The 19596-nt window shown below is 51.3% G+C and overlaps 1 pseudogene; it reads right to left on the bottom strand.

Moving 5' to 3' along the window:
- Window positions 1–14002: 14002 nt before the first annotated feature.
- LOC140219607 (uncharacterized) lies at window positions 14003–19245 on the bottom strand (annotated as a pseudogene).
- Between the last annotated feature and the right edge of the window lie 351 nt (window positions 19246–19596).

Raw genomic sequence — 19596 nt, 5'->3', positions numbered from 1 at the left:
TCCATTTGGAATGGCTGAGTTCCAGGCTTCACTGAACTGTTGCAACAAGTCCGCTCCAGGAAGTGACAGAATATTGTATGAGATGATCAGACACTTACACCCTGAAACCCAAAAAACACTACTGTCACTCTTCAATTCCATGTTCTCTGCCGGCTACATTCCTTCTGCCTGGAAAGAAGGAATTGTAATCCCTATTTTAAAAGAGGGCAAGGACCCTTCCTCACCCAACAGTTATAGGCCTATAGCTCTGACAAGTTGTCTATGTAAATTATTTGAGAAAATGATTAACCGCCGCCTCATCCATTTTCTTGAAAGCAACAAGATACTCGATCCCTTTCAATGCGGTTTTAGGGAGGGTAGATCCACAACAGATCACCTTGTCCGCATAGAGACAAATATCCGAGATGCCTTTGTCCACAAGCAATTTTTTCTATCAGTATTTTTAGATATGGAAAAGGCATACGACACAACCTGGCGCTATGGAATCCTCCGTGACCTGTCTGAAATGGGAGTTCGAGGCAACTTGCTGAACGTGATTCAGAGTTACCTCTCCAATCGCACGTTCCGTGTTAGAGTTGGTAACGCTCTGTCTCGTCCATTTACGCAAGAGGCTGGTGTTCCACAGGGTGGTGTGCTGAGCTGCACTCTTTTCATTGTCAAAATGAACTCGATCCAGACTGCCATACCACGTAGCATGTTTTATTCTGTATATGTGGATGACATCCAGATAGGTTTCAAATCATGTAACCTAAGTACCTGCGAGCGGCAAGTACAGCTTTGTATAAATAAATTATGTATGTGGGCGGACAAAAACGGCTTCAAGCTAAACCCACAAAAAAGTACATGCGTCCTGTTTTCTAACAAGAGAGGTATACTTGCGGACCCCGCAATAGATCTAAATGGAGAGCGGCTATCTGTGAGCCATGAACACAAATTTCTAGGAATCATTTTAGACAGTAAGCTTAATTTTGTACCCCACCTGAAGTATCTGAAATCAAAGTGCCTCAAGACTATGAATCTTCTGAAACTCTTATCACGTACATCTTGGGGAAGCGACAGACGGTGCCTTCTAAAACTTTACAAAAGTCTAATATTAACACGGCTTGACTATGGATCAATAGTCTATAATTCTGCTGCACCAAGCGCTTTGGAAATGCTAGATCCCATCCACCACCTAGGTATCCGCCTTGCTACAGGCGCCTTTAGGACTAGCCCTGTGCAAAGCCTCTACGTCGAGTCAAACGAATGGTCATTACACTACCAAAGGACATATTTAACTTTCTCCTACGCCTTGAAAGCTAGATCAGATGTTAAACATCCTTGTCATTACACTATATGCGACTTGTCGTCCACTGCTAGGCTGTTTCGTAACCGCCCGGCCACTAGGCCTCCTCTGTCCCTCCGGTTGGAAGCACTCTCAGAAAATACAGGGATCCCTCTTTTACACAATGTCCTAATGGCTCCTACACGGCTTCCACCGCCTTGGGAGTGGCAGACTATAATATGTGACATCTCTTTCTTAGAAATATCCAAACAAGCACCTGAGGCTCACATACAATCTCATTTTCTTGAACTTAAAGAGAAGTATTCCTGTGACGAATATTACACAGATGCTTCGAAGTCTCCAGCTGGTGTTGCTTACGCAGCTCTCGGACCCTCATTTTCAACATCAGGGCCACTAAACCCACACACCAGTATCTTTACGGCAGAAGCATACGGTATACTTTCGGCTGTTAAACACATAGGGCGCAGAAATGTCGCTAAGGCTGTTGTCTTTACAGACTCATTAAGTGTCGTGAGAGCCCTTATTAGCTTACGAAAGCATAAGAATCCCGTTTTGAATGAGCTGTATAGCTTGTTGTGCTCCGCATATATCTGCAACCAAGCGATTATCCTATGCTGGGTACCTGGCCATAAAGGTATAAAAGGTAACGTAGCTGCTGATGAAAACGCTACGTCAGTGAGTTTTAGCGACACAGATAGAAATATCCTTATTCCTGCCGCAGACCTAAAGCCCTTTTTGCGCCGTAAATTGAGGAAACATTGGCAAGCAGAGTGGGATACACAAACATTGAATAAGTTACACATTATAAAACCAACATTGCGGAATTGGATAAGTGACAAAACAGCACGGTACAAGGAAGTACTCTTTGCCGTTTAAGAATAGGACACACTTACAGTACTCACTCCTACCTATTGACTGGCGGCGATCCTCCTACTTGTAGTAGGTGCGGCGATAGCCTGACTGTCCTCCATGTTCTTATCCAGTGCCCTGCAATAGAAACAGAGAGGAAAAAGTATTTCCATTCTGCATATCGGGAAAATATACCACTTCACCCTGCATTTTTTCTTAGTGATGAACCGCTTTTTAAACTGCAAATAGTTTTAGATTTCTTAGCTGAAACCGACATTCTGAAAATAATTTGGCCAGGAAATTTTAACACGTGATTACCAGCCCTTGCATTCGAAGGCCCTCTTGATGATTGAGTGTAACTGTTGTCTGGTCTTATGTTTTAATCAAAACACAACTGCCATCGTCCATGTCCATAATTAATCAGTGTCATTATTTTACTAGCTATATATTTACGTCATTTAGAGCAAAAGTTTTAGGCCCTTATACAGCCATGTCACACCTACCATAATAAATTCACTGTCCACGCCATTCAGAATAAATTCTTTAAATTACCATTTGTCATGGCGCTCTTTGGCCATAACTGGCCCTTGCGCCATTAAAAACCACATATCATCATCATCATCATCTCTTGTTGCTCTCGCTCTATCTGTTCGTTACGTTCACGCTCATCTTTCTCTTTCTGTTCTTTAAGTTCGCGCTCCTGTCTTTTTGCCCGCTCCTCAATGGTCTCAAGGCATTCCGACAGCTCGTCATCCTCAGCTTCTAACTCAAGAATAGCCCTCAGCAGTTCTGGTTTTCTGAGTTTGTCTGAGACATCCAGACCCAACTCTCTTGCAAGCTCCAGCAATTTCGGTTTGCGCAACGACTTCAAATCCATGGCTGCTCTGAACGCTGCTTTCTCTACTGCCTACTATTGTCTTGCCGCAAACTAACCCGGCAGCAACGACAACCACAATTACCAGCTCTGTTTCTGACACTAACAAAAGCCTGGCAAAACTCAGTAGAAGAAAGTCCCGCACTCACCAAACCTCGCAGCCAAGAATTCAGCGCAGTCGTTCCGCTGCAGGCAACCAGTCATCACACAGGGCTCGTTGCACTGCTCCCGGATGGTCGTCGTGCTGCTCAGCATACAGTCAACCGCATCTCTTCGCTGCTGGCCTCCGTTGTCGCGATCCCACCGCTGCCACCAGCTGTTGGAACCTCAGTGCTGACGCCCGTTATTGCAAATGGGTCGCAAGCCCCGAGGGTAGCGTTGGCCTGGCGGCCTGGGGCACTGGAAGCATCCGAAGGTCCCGGCAAAGCATGAGTCAACTGGTAACAGAACAACTTGTTTATTCTAACATCGCAAAAGAGCGGCCAGTCAGGTCGACCGAAGTGGAGAGACGGGAGTGCACGTTGCTCAACAGAAGAAATCGGAGCCTCTCTCTTGGCGTCCGGGGGCAGCTGCTCTTATACTCTCGGAGTTGAGGGCAAGAGGAAGGCCTCGTGACGAGACCACGTGACGGCGGGTACGGACAGACTGAGAGACACGTTGAGACGAGTGTAGTGACGCATCGCCAAGCTGGCGCCTGTCAGACCTCCTCGCTTCACACTTGGGGAGCTCCTCTCCCCGGCTGCCGCGCTTTGACAAGCGTGGGCACACACACACACACGCACACACGAAGACACGTGGCACTGAAACACGCCTGGACGCGCTTGGCGGGGAGGCTTTGCGGGAGCTCCGAACGGGCCAAAATGTCCGCCGCTTTGAACGAAGCCCCGGCGTCCGTTGCATCCGCGCCGGCTATACCGCGCGTCGTAGGCGAAACCTAACACCATATTGGTAGTAAATAAGTGCTGTGTATACGGAAACAGAAGTATTAATTACAGAGATTTCAGAGCTTAGGTTCCAGAGCTCTTTCGAGGCCCTGTAACCGGGGTTTTACTCTTTTGAAGCGTTCGAGGGAACCTCGACGCTCCTTAGGCGCTTGGTGCGCCTTGTGGATAGGTGTGTCCATTGCCTCTTTTGAGGCGCCGGACACGTGCTCTTGCGAGCGAGAAGGTTCCCGGGAAAGTCTCGCCTTGGAGGGCAAGACCCCTGCGCCCACCAGCCCGGAGGTCGATGGGGCTCCCTGAGGGATTTGGCTTCGCCGGCTGTTGCCAGCGCTGGAAGGGGCCGGGGAGGTTGGGGCAGCCTCGGCTGCGCCCACCTTCGGGGTCGGTGGCCCCGTCTGCTGGGTTGACGGAGCAGCGCTAGCTGCCACCGCCGCGGGGGCAGATGGCGTGACTGCCGACTCACTGGTTGTGGGTCGGACAGCCGCTGGAGGCCGTTGTGACGCTGCCCCCTGACGCGCCACATCGGCAAATGTTTTCTTGGGCAGGTAAGATACCCGCCTGCGTGCTTCTTTGAAACTTATGTTTTCTTTTACTTTAACTGTTACTATTTCCTTTTCTTTTTTCCAGGATGGGCACGACCGCGAGTACGCGGCGTGCTCACCATCACAGTTTACACAGTGGAGAGCATTCTCACAAGCTTCAGAGGTGGGTTCGTGGGCACTGCACTTCGCACATGTTTGGCGGCCTCGGCAGCTCTGCGAACTGTGACCGAAGCGCTGGCATTTGAAACATCGGAGTGGATTGGGCACGTATGGCCTGACACGGAGCTTGATGTACCCGGCCTCGATTGACTCGGGCAGGACACTTGAACCAAATGTGATTATTAGGTGCTTGGTTTGTATCTCTTTACCATCTCGCCTCATCTTTATTCTTTTGACATTGATAACATTTTGCTCGCTGAAGCCCTTCAAGAGTTCAGCCTCAGTGAGCTCCAGCAAGTCATCGTCTGACAACGCCGCGGGTGGTGTTCATTGTACGGTGTGGGGTTACTGTTATGGGGGTCTCTCCAAATGACACTAGTTGGGGTAGTTTTTCATATTGTTTTACATCGCGGAGCTCCAAGAGGAGGTCGCCGCTTGCCATCCTCGACACCTTGTAACCTGGGCCAAAAACATCAGTCAGGGACTTTGAAACAAGGAACGGTGAAATGGTTCGCACTGCTTTGTTTGACTTTTCAGAATGAATAACATGAAAGCGGGGAAAATTCTGTATTTGGTGTCCGAAAAACTGGAATAAATCTTCGGTGCGCCCTCGTTTCTGAGGGCGATCAGGAAGTTTGGGGAAAGAAGTTTCCATGAAAATGTATAAAAATTCGGCAACAGCGCCGACCGCCCACCACGGAGCCCAACGAGGGGACGCGGCAGAGCTTGCATGCAAGTCTGCACGACGCCAGTCGTACGCCGCCACTATAACCAAATATGGTGTACCCAAGGTTGGATAACCACACAGGGTTAACCCTTGCCGCCAAGGAGAAAGGAAGTAAATAGAAGAGAGAAGGAGACAGGAAAGGTGGAAAGTAAGAGAAAGACGAAGGTTGTAGGGAGAGAGAGATAGGAAAAGGCAACTACCGATTTCCCCCGGGTGGGTCAGTCCGGGGGTGCCGTCTACGTGAAGCCGAGGCCAAAGGGGTGTGTTGCCGCCGCCGAGGGGCCGTAAAGGTCCAAACACCCGGCATTGGCTCAACCCCCAGGATCCCCTTTTCCCCGGACACGGCTAAGCCGCGCACGGCTACACGCGGGAGGGTCCAACCCTCGTGTGCTCGGGTCCGTGGTGTCGCAACACACCAAACGCCTGCTGACGCAGACGCCCCTGCGGGGGCCGCTATCACGACGAGAATATGTGAGGATAACTGGTAATGTGAAGCAGCACTGGATGCAATTGCACTGGGAACACAAAAGTATGGTTGGGTCAAAGCCAGGCATGCGATACGTGTAGACAATCTAATGAACCATTACTGTGGTTGTCACTTGAACCATGTATTGTAAGTGAACATGGCTAGCCTTCACTTCTGCTGATTTCCGTCATCATAATTGGCATAAATCTTATAAATGTGCTGTGTGCTGCTACGGACACATGTGCAGTCACAAATAAAATAATAAAAAGATGAAGTGCTACAAAGCAATCAACAATGGCTGCTTGACCTTCAGATTCAGATATTGCCAGATGTGTCGTTACAGCACAGTTATAGCAGCCGTTATAGACGAATGAAAAGCGTGCTTGGGTACAGATATGCATGGCATCTTGACGCATTTGCGAGCAGAGCAAAATTTTTTCAGAACATTTGAAACGAGACACAGTATAACTGCGTTGGTACATTTCTCGGGGGCCACTGACAACAGAATGCTTGACCCGGGAAACGTTCACAGGGTGCATGTACAAGCAGGACTGCATGGTCAGAGTGCAAGACCCACTAAAACGCTGCAAGCAAGCAAACATCGATGAAATGTCACATGTACAATACATGTTAGGTCACCTCCACAGAATGACAAATGTGCAGTGTAAAACAATGTAATGTTACCACACTTAAGTGTGCCTATCTTGTGACGATACGTAAGCAACTAATGCACTCAATTTCAAAGTAACATTGTGATATGTAGGGTTGCTTATGCACACATTGGTATTCAACTAACAGCTAGTTAAAACAGTGTTGTATTGTTCCACTTGCACATCTTGCATTTTGTGTCAAATGTATGCATGTTTTCTAAATGAATGTGCCAGTAATAACGCTTCAATGTTTGGAAGCACAACCACTAGAAAGACTGCTGTTGTCACAGGCATGATGTGGCACCTGACACCAGGAGAAAGTATCTCGCATTTTGGCCGTTGCAAGTGCAACATTCCTATTCATAACGAAAGGTTCTCAGCCATGCCAAAGGGGGTCATGGGGGAGTTGGCGAAAATTATGAGGCGTCTCAAAATTCACATAAACATCGCCCTGTTTCGACACGCTACACTTATCCATATGTCTGGCTTATGTCATGTTGCTGCATCACACAGTGCTTTTGAACTGATTACAGAAGCGTGTATAAAACTCGTACTGGAGGCCGTGAGGTCCTGATAAGCTATCACCTGAACCCTTTCAGTGCCGTCGACGTACTGATGTGTTTCTGCGTTTCTTTCCCACAAGAGTTGCTTTGACATTGCTTTTGTGTGACAGTGATTTGAGGACCACAGAAAGGGAGCATTTGCCATTGTAGGTGGCATCATATTTTTTTCTCATCACTTTGTATTGCAGAAATCAGTACATTTTATGCTAGCTATGCGTACATGAATAACAATGTATTGAACAGCTCTCCATGTGACAAAAGGTATTGTGGCTGCCTAAGCACTACAAGCTGCGTGTTACAAGACTTCAATCCTACTTTTTAGGGCATAAACTTGCATATGATCAGCAACTTTCTTTTGCACATTAAGTTATGTTCATACCGTCTGGAAAAGCGCTACACATTCCAGAATCCCCTGGACAATGGTCAATTAATACTTCTCTTGTCAAATATTACGCACATAATGAAGATTCATACATTTGTAGCATACATTCCTTGTGTCTCTGCATTTGAGTTGTGTGAATTGTGAGAATTACTAGTTTGCTTAACATGTAAATTGTAGGAACTTTTCCCTGATTTCATTTCTATTCACCAACTACACATCTGTACTGGGCCGCGGCAAAAATTCATTCGCTCGGGTTTAATTACACGTACGCACTCTATCAGCGCTGCCATCTCACCTTGCGGGACTCCTCCAATAATTTTTCTGACAGCTCGTTTCGTGCAGCTGCAAGGGTGAGCCTTTTTGCTGTGTCACCCACAGCCTGCTGCAGCAGGCGGCCTCTTGAAGTAGCTCTTGGAGGCCCTGCATAATTTTGGAAGCACACTAGCTTCTAAGCTGCGCGACTAAAAAGATGTAACTATGCTGTTTAAGGAATAGCGGCGCAATTATGACAGCATTAGCAAAAGGTAATACAAGTATTCATCTGCACCATGTTTCATGTTGTACTTGACTATGCATACATTTCATACCTGAAACAGGAATACTTCATGGTCTCACATGAGGAGCATAAACCTTGGAATCGTTATAGAAGCGTGTTAAATTGGAAATTACAGTTCCTTTTACAGCCACATTACTAATGCAGCTCATCATTTCTATTATATGGAGTGCAGTGTTTGCATTGTGCATTTAACCTTTCTTGTGATATATCGACTTCCCACAAAATTCTATTCCCCAACAGTCGATAATAGCATGCACAGTTCAGGTACATAGGAAGTTTCTCGTTCTTTTTTAATCTTTATTTTCCGTACCCCTCGTAGAGAGAAACAGCCATTCACGAGTGCTCAGCCAGCAACCACATTACATGATGTCATCCAAGTATTCATTTGGCTGGACTATACGTATGTGTTGTGTGACATGGCACTTGCATAATTGCATTAGTTGCATTTCAGTCTTGACAATTTCACTTCTTATTTGTGCAAGTTGTCCAAAAAACTTTACCATATGAAGCTCTGCCAGTTAACAGAAGTGACATTGGCCCTCTAGAATACACTCCTAGCATCATGCATAGGCGAGCTTTGTTAGGAAGCCACTAGGTAATCGCACATGCATGACTGAAAGTCTGTGCAATAATTTTTCAGATTCAACGAATACATAGCATGCAGGTGTACATTCACAGCGTGCTGTAGTTGTTACCTTCATTCAATTTTTGTTACCTTTTTGTGGGCATCTCCCATGCGTTAGGTTTGTCTACCCACCAGTAATACTACATACCTTCGTAATGGTTTTTCACAGTGGCCTTTGTTCTGCTCAACAGTTAAAAACCTTTCTGGACAAGTTCTTTATTATGTATTGCCTCATTACTAAATATCCAAACTACCTGAACCATACAACATCCATTTGCAGTTATTATGTACAACATACGTAGCGTCACCATTCAATAACAGAGTATTCATGAAGTATGCGTTCAGTTTCTTTGACTCTTCACCACTCCAATTGAAACTGAAAGCTAAACGTTCTGCTGCACAGCTGAGAGTAGGTGAAACATGAAGTTGCCTCAAGCACACGCATAGCATATAACATACCCACTAATGACCAAGACTCTTACATGCATTACTCAGACGCCTCGCCTAACTGCATTTTACATCCACTTGGGCTCCTCGCACCGCATGTTCATATATGAGCAGGCTTGATTTGTTCAAATGTTGTTGCCCTTTATGTAATATTCCTACTCTGCGGTCTGTAAGGAAATGACATGAAATGAAAAAAGCATGTGTGGCTCCAGGTGAAATTTCCAAACATAACTGCCTTGTCAATGCGAATGCTTGGACCTTTACCAAGCGTCTATTGATCAACGAGTTTACAGTGGTGCGCTACTACATGTTCTGTTCCATACAGTTGATCCCCCAAAAGGCAAAAGAATGGGTTATGAAATCATTGCCATGGTGTGAAATTCTGATATTGCAGCATAACGACGTACCGCATATGCATCGTTACAAGTAGGTGCACATCTTACTGCTTCAGGAAAGCAATACAAATATACGTGCAGAAAATGTATGCCATGCCTTGCTGACACACCTTTTCCTCAGTGCTGTTTCGGTGTCTGTGTGTATAGCGTTCACGAGCAGTTCCACTAGGTTACAGTGCTGTCCGAACAAGTGCTCCTTGTACGCCTTCAGTTTTCCTATTAACCAATACGCCACGTGGACAAATAAACTTTACGTGCCTTTCACATTTAAACACTTGCTATGAAGCGTGTATAATCGGCCATATCGGTAAGTAATGTATGATAACACCGTGGGAGACGGGGACAAGCAACATCATACACATGTGAAAAGTGTGTCTTCCTTCGTTTGTCCCTGTCTGTTCTACTATTCTTATTTTAAAATAACCACTTTTAAACAGTCGCTGCCTTCACAATGAATGCACGTCGTGCAAAGCATGACAAGTAAACGAGACACTGTACCTTTTAGAGCATAGGAGGAAAATGTTCGCTACCACCATATTATGCTGCCGTGCACATGTAACCCAGTAATTGACTGCACGCAACAAGTTCGTTACATCTACTACGACATTATACGAAATTTTTAAGGCATAAAAGAACCATACACAGCAGACAAGGGGGAACAACGTGACAGTGCCTGCCTACATTGCTACTACGTTACTCAGTACTACATTCTTTGCTCTCTTATACATGTTTCAGCGGCGGGCTATTTGGTGAACATGAATGACATAAAAGCTAAGGTAAGAGCCAATTCACACTAGCCATTTCAGAAGCATTCAGAACGATACTCCACGCCTATGCAAAAACTGCATTGTGTTCGCACATGCCAACAATATTCTTACGAAATTGGATGTTGAGGTCAATATGTTTTATGCCACCTGTCGCCAATCCTCTTTTGCTCTCGGGCATCCTTTCTTGGACACTAAGATAACTTTGAACCAAATAAATTAGAGTAAACTAAATTGTGTAACACGTTCATATCAGTGTCACCGCAACTGAGAGGAAACATTGATTTGTGCAGTGATGTGGAGTTTGCATTTTCAAAATGTTGCATTACATTTTCGTGCTTTCTCATTTTTGTAACGATTGCATCGTTTATTTCAGGGCATTACATTCAATCTATCGTGTCCCGAATTGAAAAAAAAAGGTTTTGCGTAGTCTCTTCATCACAACACCGCTATGAAGGTTACTGCATTTTTTTGACATACCACTAACCAGTACACATTTACTGTGCACACACAGTACACATAGAACCTTTGCGTAATTTAATTGTGTAATGAGGTATAGGTTCCTAGCTAGGAAAACAAATGTCAACATGTGCACGCAACAAGCAAATGCCACGTTAACTTATTTGGTGATCTACAGGGTTTTTGTGCTTACTTTCCTTTTTGCCTTGCTGTGCCTCTGTGTGTACACTGGTACTGACCAAGCAGCAATAAAATCTGTTGGTTGTACCTCTCTTGAGTATACCTTCTCTGTGTGGTTTCCTCTCTTCACTTGACATGTTTGTCTCACATGCATAAAGTACTGCAAGGTGCCTTTCATCTGTAGTGACCAGTACAAGGAACTTCTATATCACTATGACAGCTATGTTGACATTGAATGCACACATTTTTGGCGTGAGGTCGCAATTACGTTCATACACCACACACTTTCATACACGTTCATACACGTTCATACACCACACACTTACGGCTGGCAGTACACCTGCTTCTTGTAACGCCGGTGCTCACAGAAGGTGGTCGGTGCTCAGAGACTGAGGTGTCGCCTGGCTGTGACACCTCAGTCACAGCTGACGTGTGAGGCTGCTGGGAGTCGCTCTGCATTAAAAAAAAAACAAATTGTTAAAGCATGCAGGCACTGGTCACAATAGTTACAAAAGGTGAAGCATATTGTGCAATGCAGCAGGCTTTGCTCTTTTAGATACAGCATTGCCTCCAAGGCCTTCATTTGTAATGGAAACTTGTGCTCCAGCATTGTTTATTGCCTACTAGTTTTATTTACAAAATCTCATTACGCCCTTCCTTACTGCTTAGTTACACAACGCAACAGGACAGGTGAAGGTTTCTAACTGCCAATCCTGGCCTTTCTAAAGGAATACAGATATACAAAGGAGATTCTCAATTCGCAGTGGCTGCTCACGAAGGGCGCAGGCAGCGCCGGTACGGTGTTCGCTGGGCCGAGTAGGGCGAGCACTCGGCCCTTGGCGCCCCCAAGAAGTCCACCGCCGGTAGACCTTGTGGGGTCTTTGGGTCTCACAGGAGTACCGACCACCGCGGGTTCGAGCTTAGCGAGCCACAGGGCCGCGTCAGCCGTCAGCCTCTAGCGCCGCTGCGCGCGAGCTCAGGCCACGAGGGGCTACCGAGCGACGCACGCAAGAACACAGTATTGCCCTAAATTGACGGAAACCGTTTATTGTCTCCAACGGCACCCAACACTGCACGAACGCCCGGTCCCGGGACGGCGGGGAACCAAAGGGGTCCCGCACCAAGGGCGAAAAATACAGTTAGGGGCGCCTGTAGCACGTCGCTGCGAGAGCACAGGCTCAAGCTGGGACGCGCCGCTAGGAAAAGTCCCGGCGGCTATGCTACTCGCTCTCGCGATAACCGATGGGTCAACTCGGGAGAGCTCGGGCAATCTCCTTCGGCTTGGGCCTCCGATGAGTGCGGCTCGGCGTGGTACGACCTCGCGCGAGCACTAGGCACCCGTTCTTCGGCTTAGCGTCGGGATAGGAACAACACGAGGTACGCGCTCCCCGCACGGGCAAAGGCACCGTGCGTGAGCTCAGTCCTAGTCACAAAGGTGTCGGCGGACGAGAGGAAGCATGTACGTACCGGGCGCAGTCCCAAGGAGCAAGAGAGTCGCTACCGTCACGGCAGCAGCCACCAGGGGCCGCTCCGTGACGTCACTAGCTCCGCCCTCACCGCGAACCACCGCAAGTGGAGCGCCACCGCCAAAACTGGTTCGGAGCAAGGACGACGTGGCAAAAAGGATTGCAGACATGGGTGAAATGCGCCCGCGCAATGGCGCGTCGAATTCCCCAAATCCCCACATCCTCCTCTCCTTAATTGCCCCCCTACCAGTCTGGCGAAGAAGCTGGTAGGGGCTAATGCACCAAAGACAACTGAGCCTTTCATGCACTAGCTAATTGCTACCTCAGCCCAGCAAGTACTCTTAAAACAAAAAAAAGGGAGAAGAAGGAAAAAAAGGACACACACACAAGGAAACTAAGTCAGGTAAAACCCTAAGAGGAGGGACGGACGTATTTTATAAACACGCTTTTCTTACAGTAGGTCACTCAGCTCACCCATCAGGGAGTCCATGTGGGCGGCCTCGCCCGACAGCGAGTCCCCTTGCGGCGCAGGCAACGGCGGCCCCGCCATCAGTGCCGCGAACCCCGGGCTCTCTCTCATGCGTCGCTGGCACAGGTCCGCGAGGTCCGCGTCCGGCAACGGTGACGGGTCTTGTCCAATCGGGACGCCCAGCCCACGGCGCTTGCTCTTGGCGGCCTCCTTTGTGCGCGCCACGTGTAGGTCCCCGGAGAAGTGGGCCGAGAAGCAGACCGTCGTGCTGCATGTAGCGCAAAACTCCGTCCCGGGCGGTGCAGGCATTTGGGCCCCTCGAGCCGCACGATCAATTTCGGCGATCGTGCGGCCGCGGAATGGCCAAGGCACCCGGTCCATTGGCAGCCCCCGGGTCACCCGTCTCCGAGTCTTCCACGGCGCATCGGTGGCGAAGCTCCTGGGCGCCTCCTGAGCCTCCTGGCTCGTCCAAGTCGCCACCGACCTTATCGTCCGCGGTCGCGGCCTTGGGGTAGCCGCAGGGGAAGACGGTCCTGGTGATCTTCCGGGCCTGCCCTTGGCCCGTCGACGGTGGGGGCCACGTGGCTCCATGTTGCCAGGAGTCGGGGGCTTCCGTTGGTTTGACATGCTGCCGGCAATGACACTGCTGGTCTGGGTAAAACCGGCGGCTCACCTGCCGGCGTGGCCGCGTCACCTGGCACGTCATCGCCCTATGCACCAATAGTTGAGCCGGCACGCGCTCGCGCGCACTCCTGGCGGTCAACATGCGCGTACCCCTGGCGGTCACAACGCGCGCCGGTCGCCCGCGCACTGATCACTGAGCGCACATGATGGGGGTGTCATCTCCACCGCCGCGATTGGCGATGTCTCTTTCCTTTCTTTTTTTTTTCTTTACGTCCCTCCTCTCGCAAAAAAAAACGGAGAACAAACAGCAATTTTCAAAGACTATGTACCAATAACAAAAAAAACTATACCACTGTACACTTACAACATTAACACAATAATTACACTGAGCATGCTCACCAAATAAAAATAAAAAGAAAAATGCACACTGCTACAACACACTGCTAACAACATTAGCAGAAAGCTGGGCTGGGGCCAGCTTCTTTTCGTGCACTGGCCGCAAAGAAGCTAACCCACTGAGGCTAAGCAATATTACTGAGGGCCTTCGGTGGCGGACAGAGTCCGCCGTCAGGCGCGATATCACACAGGTGACCGTCTCCTCAGGTTGTACCGGTGCGTGGTCCGAATGCGGTCCTTCGCGCCGGGTGTGCCCTGTTGCTTGCGCGTGGTGCCACTGGGCACCGGCGCGAGCTCGTCGGACCGCGACGCAAAGGCTTTCAGGTCGGCGATATGGGCACGGCTGAGTTTTCCCGAAGGGGAATCCTTCAGCAAGTACGCGAGCGGAGACCAAACTTTCTCTACTCGGTACGGACCAAGCCACTTAGGAGCGAGCGAGGCTGAGAACCCCTTGCTCGCGTCGCTAAGAGCGTGGTTGCGCTTCAGGACTAAATCACCTACCTTAAATGAAAGATGGCGATGCTTCCGGTCGTACTGAGCCTTCTGCTGGGCCCTGGCCGAAGTCAAACTCTGCCTTGCTCTACAGAGAGCCCGACAAAGCCTGTCCCGAAGTGCTGAAGCGTACGCAGAACAGTCTGCCGGCGCCTCCTCATCCCCGAGCTGACATTGAATGACACTGGTCACCGGATTTGCCAGCTCCCTTCCAAAATTGAGGAAAGCGGGAGAGAAACCAGTCGAGCGATTCTCGGCGGTTCGGATTGCGAACGCGAGCTCACTCAAGTGGTCTGCCCAATCCTTTTGACTTACGGCAAAGGCCGCCAACATTGGTTTGAGGGTTCTATTGACCCTCTCCGTCAAATTGGCCTGGGGATGGTAGGGCGACGTGGTGCAGTGATTAATTCCCAGGGAACGGCACGTAGCACCAAACGCCCGAGCAGTGAAATAGGACGCGTTGTCCGTAATTAGTCTTTTCGGAAAGCCGAACCGACAAAAAACTTCCTGTAGCCTCTCCAGCACCGCTCGCGCGGTCACTTTTCGAAGCGGAAACAACTCCACCCACTTCGAAAAATGATCGACGACTACCATCAGGTGTGTGAACCCCTGCTTACTCCTGGGGAAAGGCCCCATAAGATCGCAGGTGGCCACTTGCCACGGACGCTCACTGTCAATTGGTTTCATCAACCCGGGCGGCTTGCCACCCCTTGATTTCACCGTTTGACAGACATGGCAGGAACGGCAATAGCGAAAAATGTCACGCTTTATGCCAGGCCAGGTCACAGTTTGGCTTAGTTTCGCAAAAACTTTGGAGCCACTCAAATGACCGGCCAAGGGTTCGTCATGAGATGATCGCAACAGTGCGCTTCTCAGACTCTTGGGGATAACCACCTTAAACGGGTCCACAGCCTCGTCATCGGTGGCTATGTATTTCAGCAGGAGCCCATCGTGATCCAGCAAATATGAATCCGCGGGGGACCCAGCGACACACGCTGGTTCCGGTCCCCCTGCGCCCGCCGCACTACCAGCAGCGTCTCGGCGCTCCGTCTCCCTGAGACCGTCGCTCACTCCGCGACACAACGGATCAATTTGCTGGGCCTTCAGTAGCTCTTGCCTGCTGAATGCGATTCCAATTCTTCCAAAGGGGAGTCCGGTCTCGCCCCCACTCAGGACTGCAGCCAACGGCGTCGCGGGTTCGCTTTCGAGAAGCTCCCCCGCTCGCTCGTTTTGCGGCGCGCTGCTTGCCTGGAGAGCGGAATGACAGGTTTGCCCGCTTGCGGACTCGCCTCTCTCTGCGCTCGTTTCGCCTCCGACGCTTGCTGGCGCAAAGGCACCGGCAGTGGCTGTAACACCTGGAGGAATGCTCTTGGTGGACAATGGGGCACGGTATAGCGCGTCAGCTACCACGTTCGTGCTCCCCTTTCGATACTGCACTGAAAAGTCATAATGCTGTATCAGGAGAGCCCAGCGCGCCAGCCGGCCCGCAGGCTCACGGAGCCGCATCAGCCAACTGAGCGCACTGTGGTCCGTCTGCACTACGAATTTCGTACCATCAAGGTAAACATCGAACTTACGTAGTGCAAACACGATAGCGAGGCACTCCTTCTCGGTCACGGAATAATTCCTCTCTGCCGGAATCAAAGAGCGGCTGGCAAAGGCCAACGGCTGCAACACACCATCGTATTCCTGTAGGAGGACTGCTCCTAAACCCAGATCGCTCGCGTCGGTCTGGACAACGAACGGTCTGGTCAGGTCGGGGAGTCTGAGCTGCGCTGTCTCCGCAATGGCGCCAGACAGTTGGCGAAAGGCCTGCTGCTGCTCAGGTCCCCACTGCCACGCGGCCGACTTACCCAAGAGCTTGCTCAAGGGTGCCTGCACTCGGGCACAGGACGGAATGAATGACCGGTAAAAGTTGGCCATTCCCAAAAAGCGGCGAAGGCCACGTACGTCCTTGGGCGCGGGGAAATCGAGGATTGCCCGAAGTTTCTCCCGGTCCGGCTCAATGGAGCCTCCGCCCAGCGTAAACCCCAGTAACTGAACTCGGGTTTGCGCTAGTTGGGCTTTCGCAGGATTCAAAGTCATCCCGGCGGCCCGCACCCTCTCGAGCACATCGGCAACATGGGCCAAGTGTTCTTCGAAGGTTCGTGAATAAATCACGATGTCGTCGAGGTAGCACATGCAGTATGACCACTTTGCTTCCCCGAGGACGCGGTCCATGAGTCTCTGAAAGGTCGCAGGACCGTTGCATAGACCAACGGGCATACGAGTAAACTCAAATAACCCTCTGTGGGACGTGAACGCGGTCTTGCACCGGTCACGTTGATCCATCCGGACCTGTAGGTAACCTTTGGAGGCATCCAGCGTAGTAAAGTACCTCGCACTGCCCAAGGTTCCTACGATGGAGTTAATCGTGGGGAGCGGATAGGCATCCTTACGAGTCACTCCGTTCAGACGGCGGTAGTCTACGCACAGGCGATGACTGCCATCTTTCTTAGGCACGAACACAATTGGAGACGCCCAGGCGCTGTACGAGCGGCGGATAATGTCGGCCGATAGCATCTCGTCCAGCAAGCCATCGATCACCTGCCTCTTGGCCAGGCTGACGGGCCGGGGGTTACACTTCAAAGGAAGCGCGTCTCCAGTTTCGATCGCGTGGCTCGCCAAATCGGTACAGCCAGGTTGATCGGTGAAGAGCTCTTCGTGCTGGCATAACAGTGCCGACAAGCGAGCCTTCTGTGTATCATCCAAATGAACCGCACAGGCGGCCAGAGGATGTGGTGCCTCTTCGTGCCGTGTCGCTCGATCCCAATGGGGACTTTGAGTCGACAAGCGCAGAGCGCAGGGGCCTGCCCCCGAATTCTGCGCGCGACGCGGTTCGTGCCGTGCCTCTCGTTCCCAAAGGGGAGTCTTAGCAGGCGAGCGCACAGCTCGAGGGCTTGCCCCCGAACTTGGCGCGCGGCACGTTTCCGACGCCCCATCTGCACAGGCAAGATCGGACGCCGGCGGGCTGATGAACGGCTTTAGCAACGTGAACGGTCCGTCGCGATAGCCGCCATTCGCAATGTCCACAACGATTCCTGTTTTAAGGAGAAAGTCCCTTCCGAGGATCACAGGAACACTGAGCCCGGGGAGATGAACGAAACGCGTGCGTCTCATTCGCTCTCCCCACCTGACAGTCAGCCTTGCGGCGCCCGCCGAATGGGCCACGCCTTTCGCAAGATTGAATGTCGTTCGGCAATCCCGCAAGCGCACTGAGTGCTTCTGCAAGTGGGATAACACTTTTTCGCCGAACAACGAAGCGCTTGCGCCCGTGTCCAGCAGCGCAGGAAATTCGCGGCCGACAATGGTCACCGGAATAAAGGGCGCGTGCGCCCCAGCAACACAACCTGCTCGGTACGCCGAGGGAACAAGCAAGGTTTCGGTCACTCGTGCCTTCACGAGCGACCCGCGCTCCCGTTTCCCGACCTCGCAGGAGGCCTGGGCGCGGTGCAGTCCCTTGCTATATGCCCTCGTTGTTGGCAGCGAAAACAACGCACTCCGCCGCGGTACCTTTCCCGAGGCGGAGCGGCCTCAGCTCCCTGCCGGGGTCGACTCGCTGCATGACCAAAGGGCCTGTTGTCACGAGCGTCCGCATCTGCGATGCGTTGGGTCGAAGTGCGTCCCTGCGCATGCATTTCAGGCGGTGGTGCAGCACAGGCTACCCGCCTCCCGTACGTGTAGGGATCTAGAGCGCGCGCGCTCAGCTCCCATGCACACCCGCTTGTAGCCGCAAAGGCAGCTTGGCCGGGTTGTTGCCGTTGGGGGAGGGGCACAGGCCCTCCCCACGCGCAGCGTGGCTCAAGGGCCTCGCTGGCGGGCGGCGGTGGGCGATAGGCTCGCGCGGCGAGAATGTCGTCTTGAATGCGCTTTGCCTCGGCGGCCAATTCTTCTAAATCTCGGAAGCGGCCGCCGCGCAGGTACGCCGAAAAGGTCGGATGTGCCTGCCTGATCACCCGTTCGACGCGTTCCTCGTTCGAAGCTTTGGGCTGGGCTACTAAGAACAGGTCTTGCATCGCGCGTACTTACTCCTGAAGCGACTCGTCAGGAGCTTGTGTACGTAGCTCAAGCTCTCGCCGCATCCTACTCTGGTAGTCAGCGGGTAGGAATTCGCGCAGGAATGCCACGCGGAACTCCTCGAGGGTTGTTGCACGGTATCCGGAAAGCCGGTACCACCTAGCCGCCGTGTCAGTAAGTGCTACGGGAACGACGCGTTCCAGCACCTCCTGATCCTCCAAACGATTTGCCATCTGGTAGCGTACCAGGGAGTCACAATAATCCCTGGCACTGAGCAGGTCACCGTATCCGCTGTAAGTCGGGACTGCCAACCGTACAGCGGGGTGCGCGCATTTCGGTACAGCCGAAAGCGCCTTAACTGCCCCCGAGAGTGACTGAATCATTTCGGCGGCGTTTTGCAACAGCGTCTGTGCGCCTGCTCCAAAGGGAACCGTTGGCGCGTTAGCGGCGCGGTCGAGCAAGGGTGAACAGTCGTCCAGCTCGATTAGCGGCGCGGTTTCCACAGGGATACCGGCCGCGGCGCCGCCAGCCCCAGAGCAAAACGGGCTCCTAGCGGGGTGCGCCTGCTGTCGTTCACAGCCGCCACTTGAGGCAGCTATACGTGAATTGCTTAGGCCGCTTGCAGCCAGCGTCGACAAAACAGGCGGGCGCTCGAAGGTTGCGCCACTGGGCACAACCGAATGCGCTCCAAAGGGAGATGAGTGAGCGAAATTCGTGGCTGCAGCATTGTAGTCCCCACAGGGGGCCGTGGCAGACCACTGGTTTTGGCTGCTCATTTGAGGAGCAGCCAGCGGGCAAACGTCGGAGAGGGCTAAGGCCCCGTTTCCGTGCTGCGCTCCGTAAACTCCACCGGGAGCCGATCGAGAGCGCTGCGACATCGCACTGCCTTGCATTCCGAAGGGAATCGTGGCAGACGAATGTGCTGGTGTGCACTGTTCGGGGAGGGCTCTGGCCCCGTTCCCAAACAACGCTACTGCTCCAATGGGAGCTGGTACGTAGCGCCTCGTGTTGTCGTCCCCACAGGGGGCTGCGACAGGTGAGGGTGCATAAGTTCGCTGCTCAAGGGGAGCACTGGCCCCGTTATCGAACAACGCGGCGTCTGCTCGCGGTAACAAAGGGCAAAAGTCACCTAACAAATGACAAAGGTCACTAGGCCTAGCAGACATAACGCGGCGAGTACAATATGCAAAGGCGTACTGACTCGGCTAAGCACAGACAAAAGCTTAATG

Source organism: Dermacentor andersoni, chromosome 1 (genome assembly GCF_023375885.2).
Source record: "Dermacentor andersoni chromosome 1, qqDerAnde1_hic_scaffold, whole genome shotgun sequence".
Taxonomy (NCBI): Eukaryota; Metazoa; Arthropoda; class Arachnida; order Ixodida; family Ixodidae; genus Dermacentor; species Dermacentor andersoni.
The sequence above is the reverse complement of the archived record's forward strand: the minus strand, read 5'-3'. Positions and strand labels throughout refer to the sequence as shown.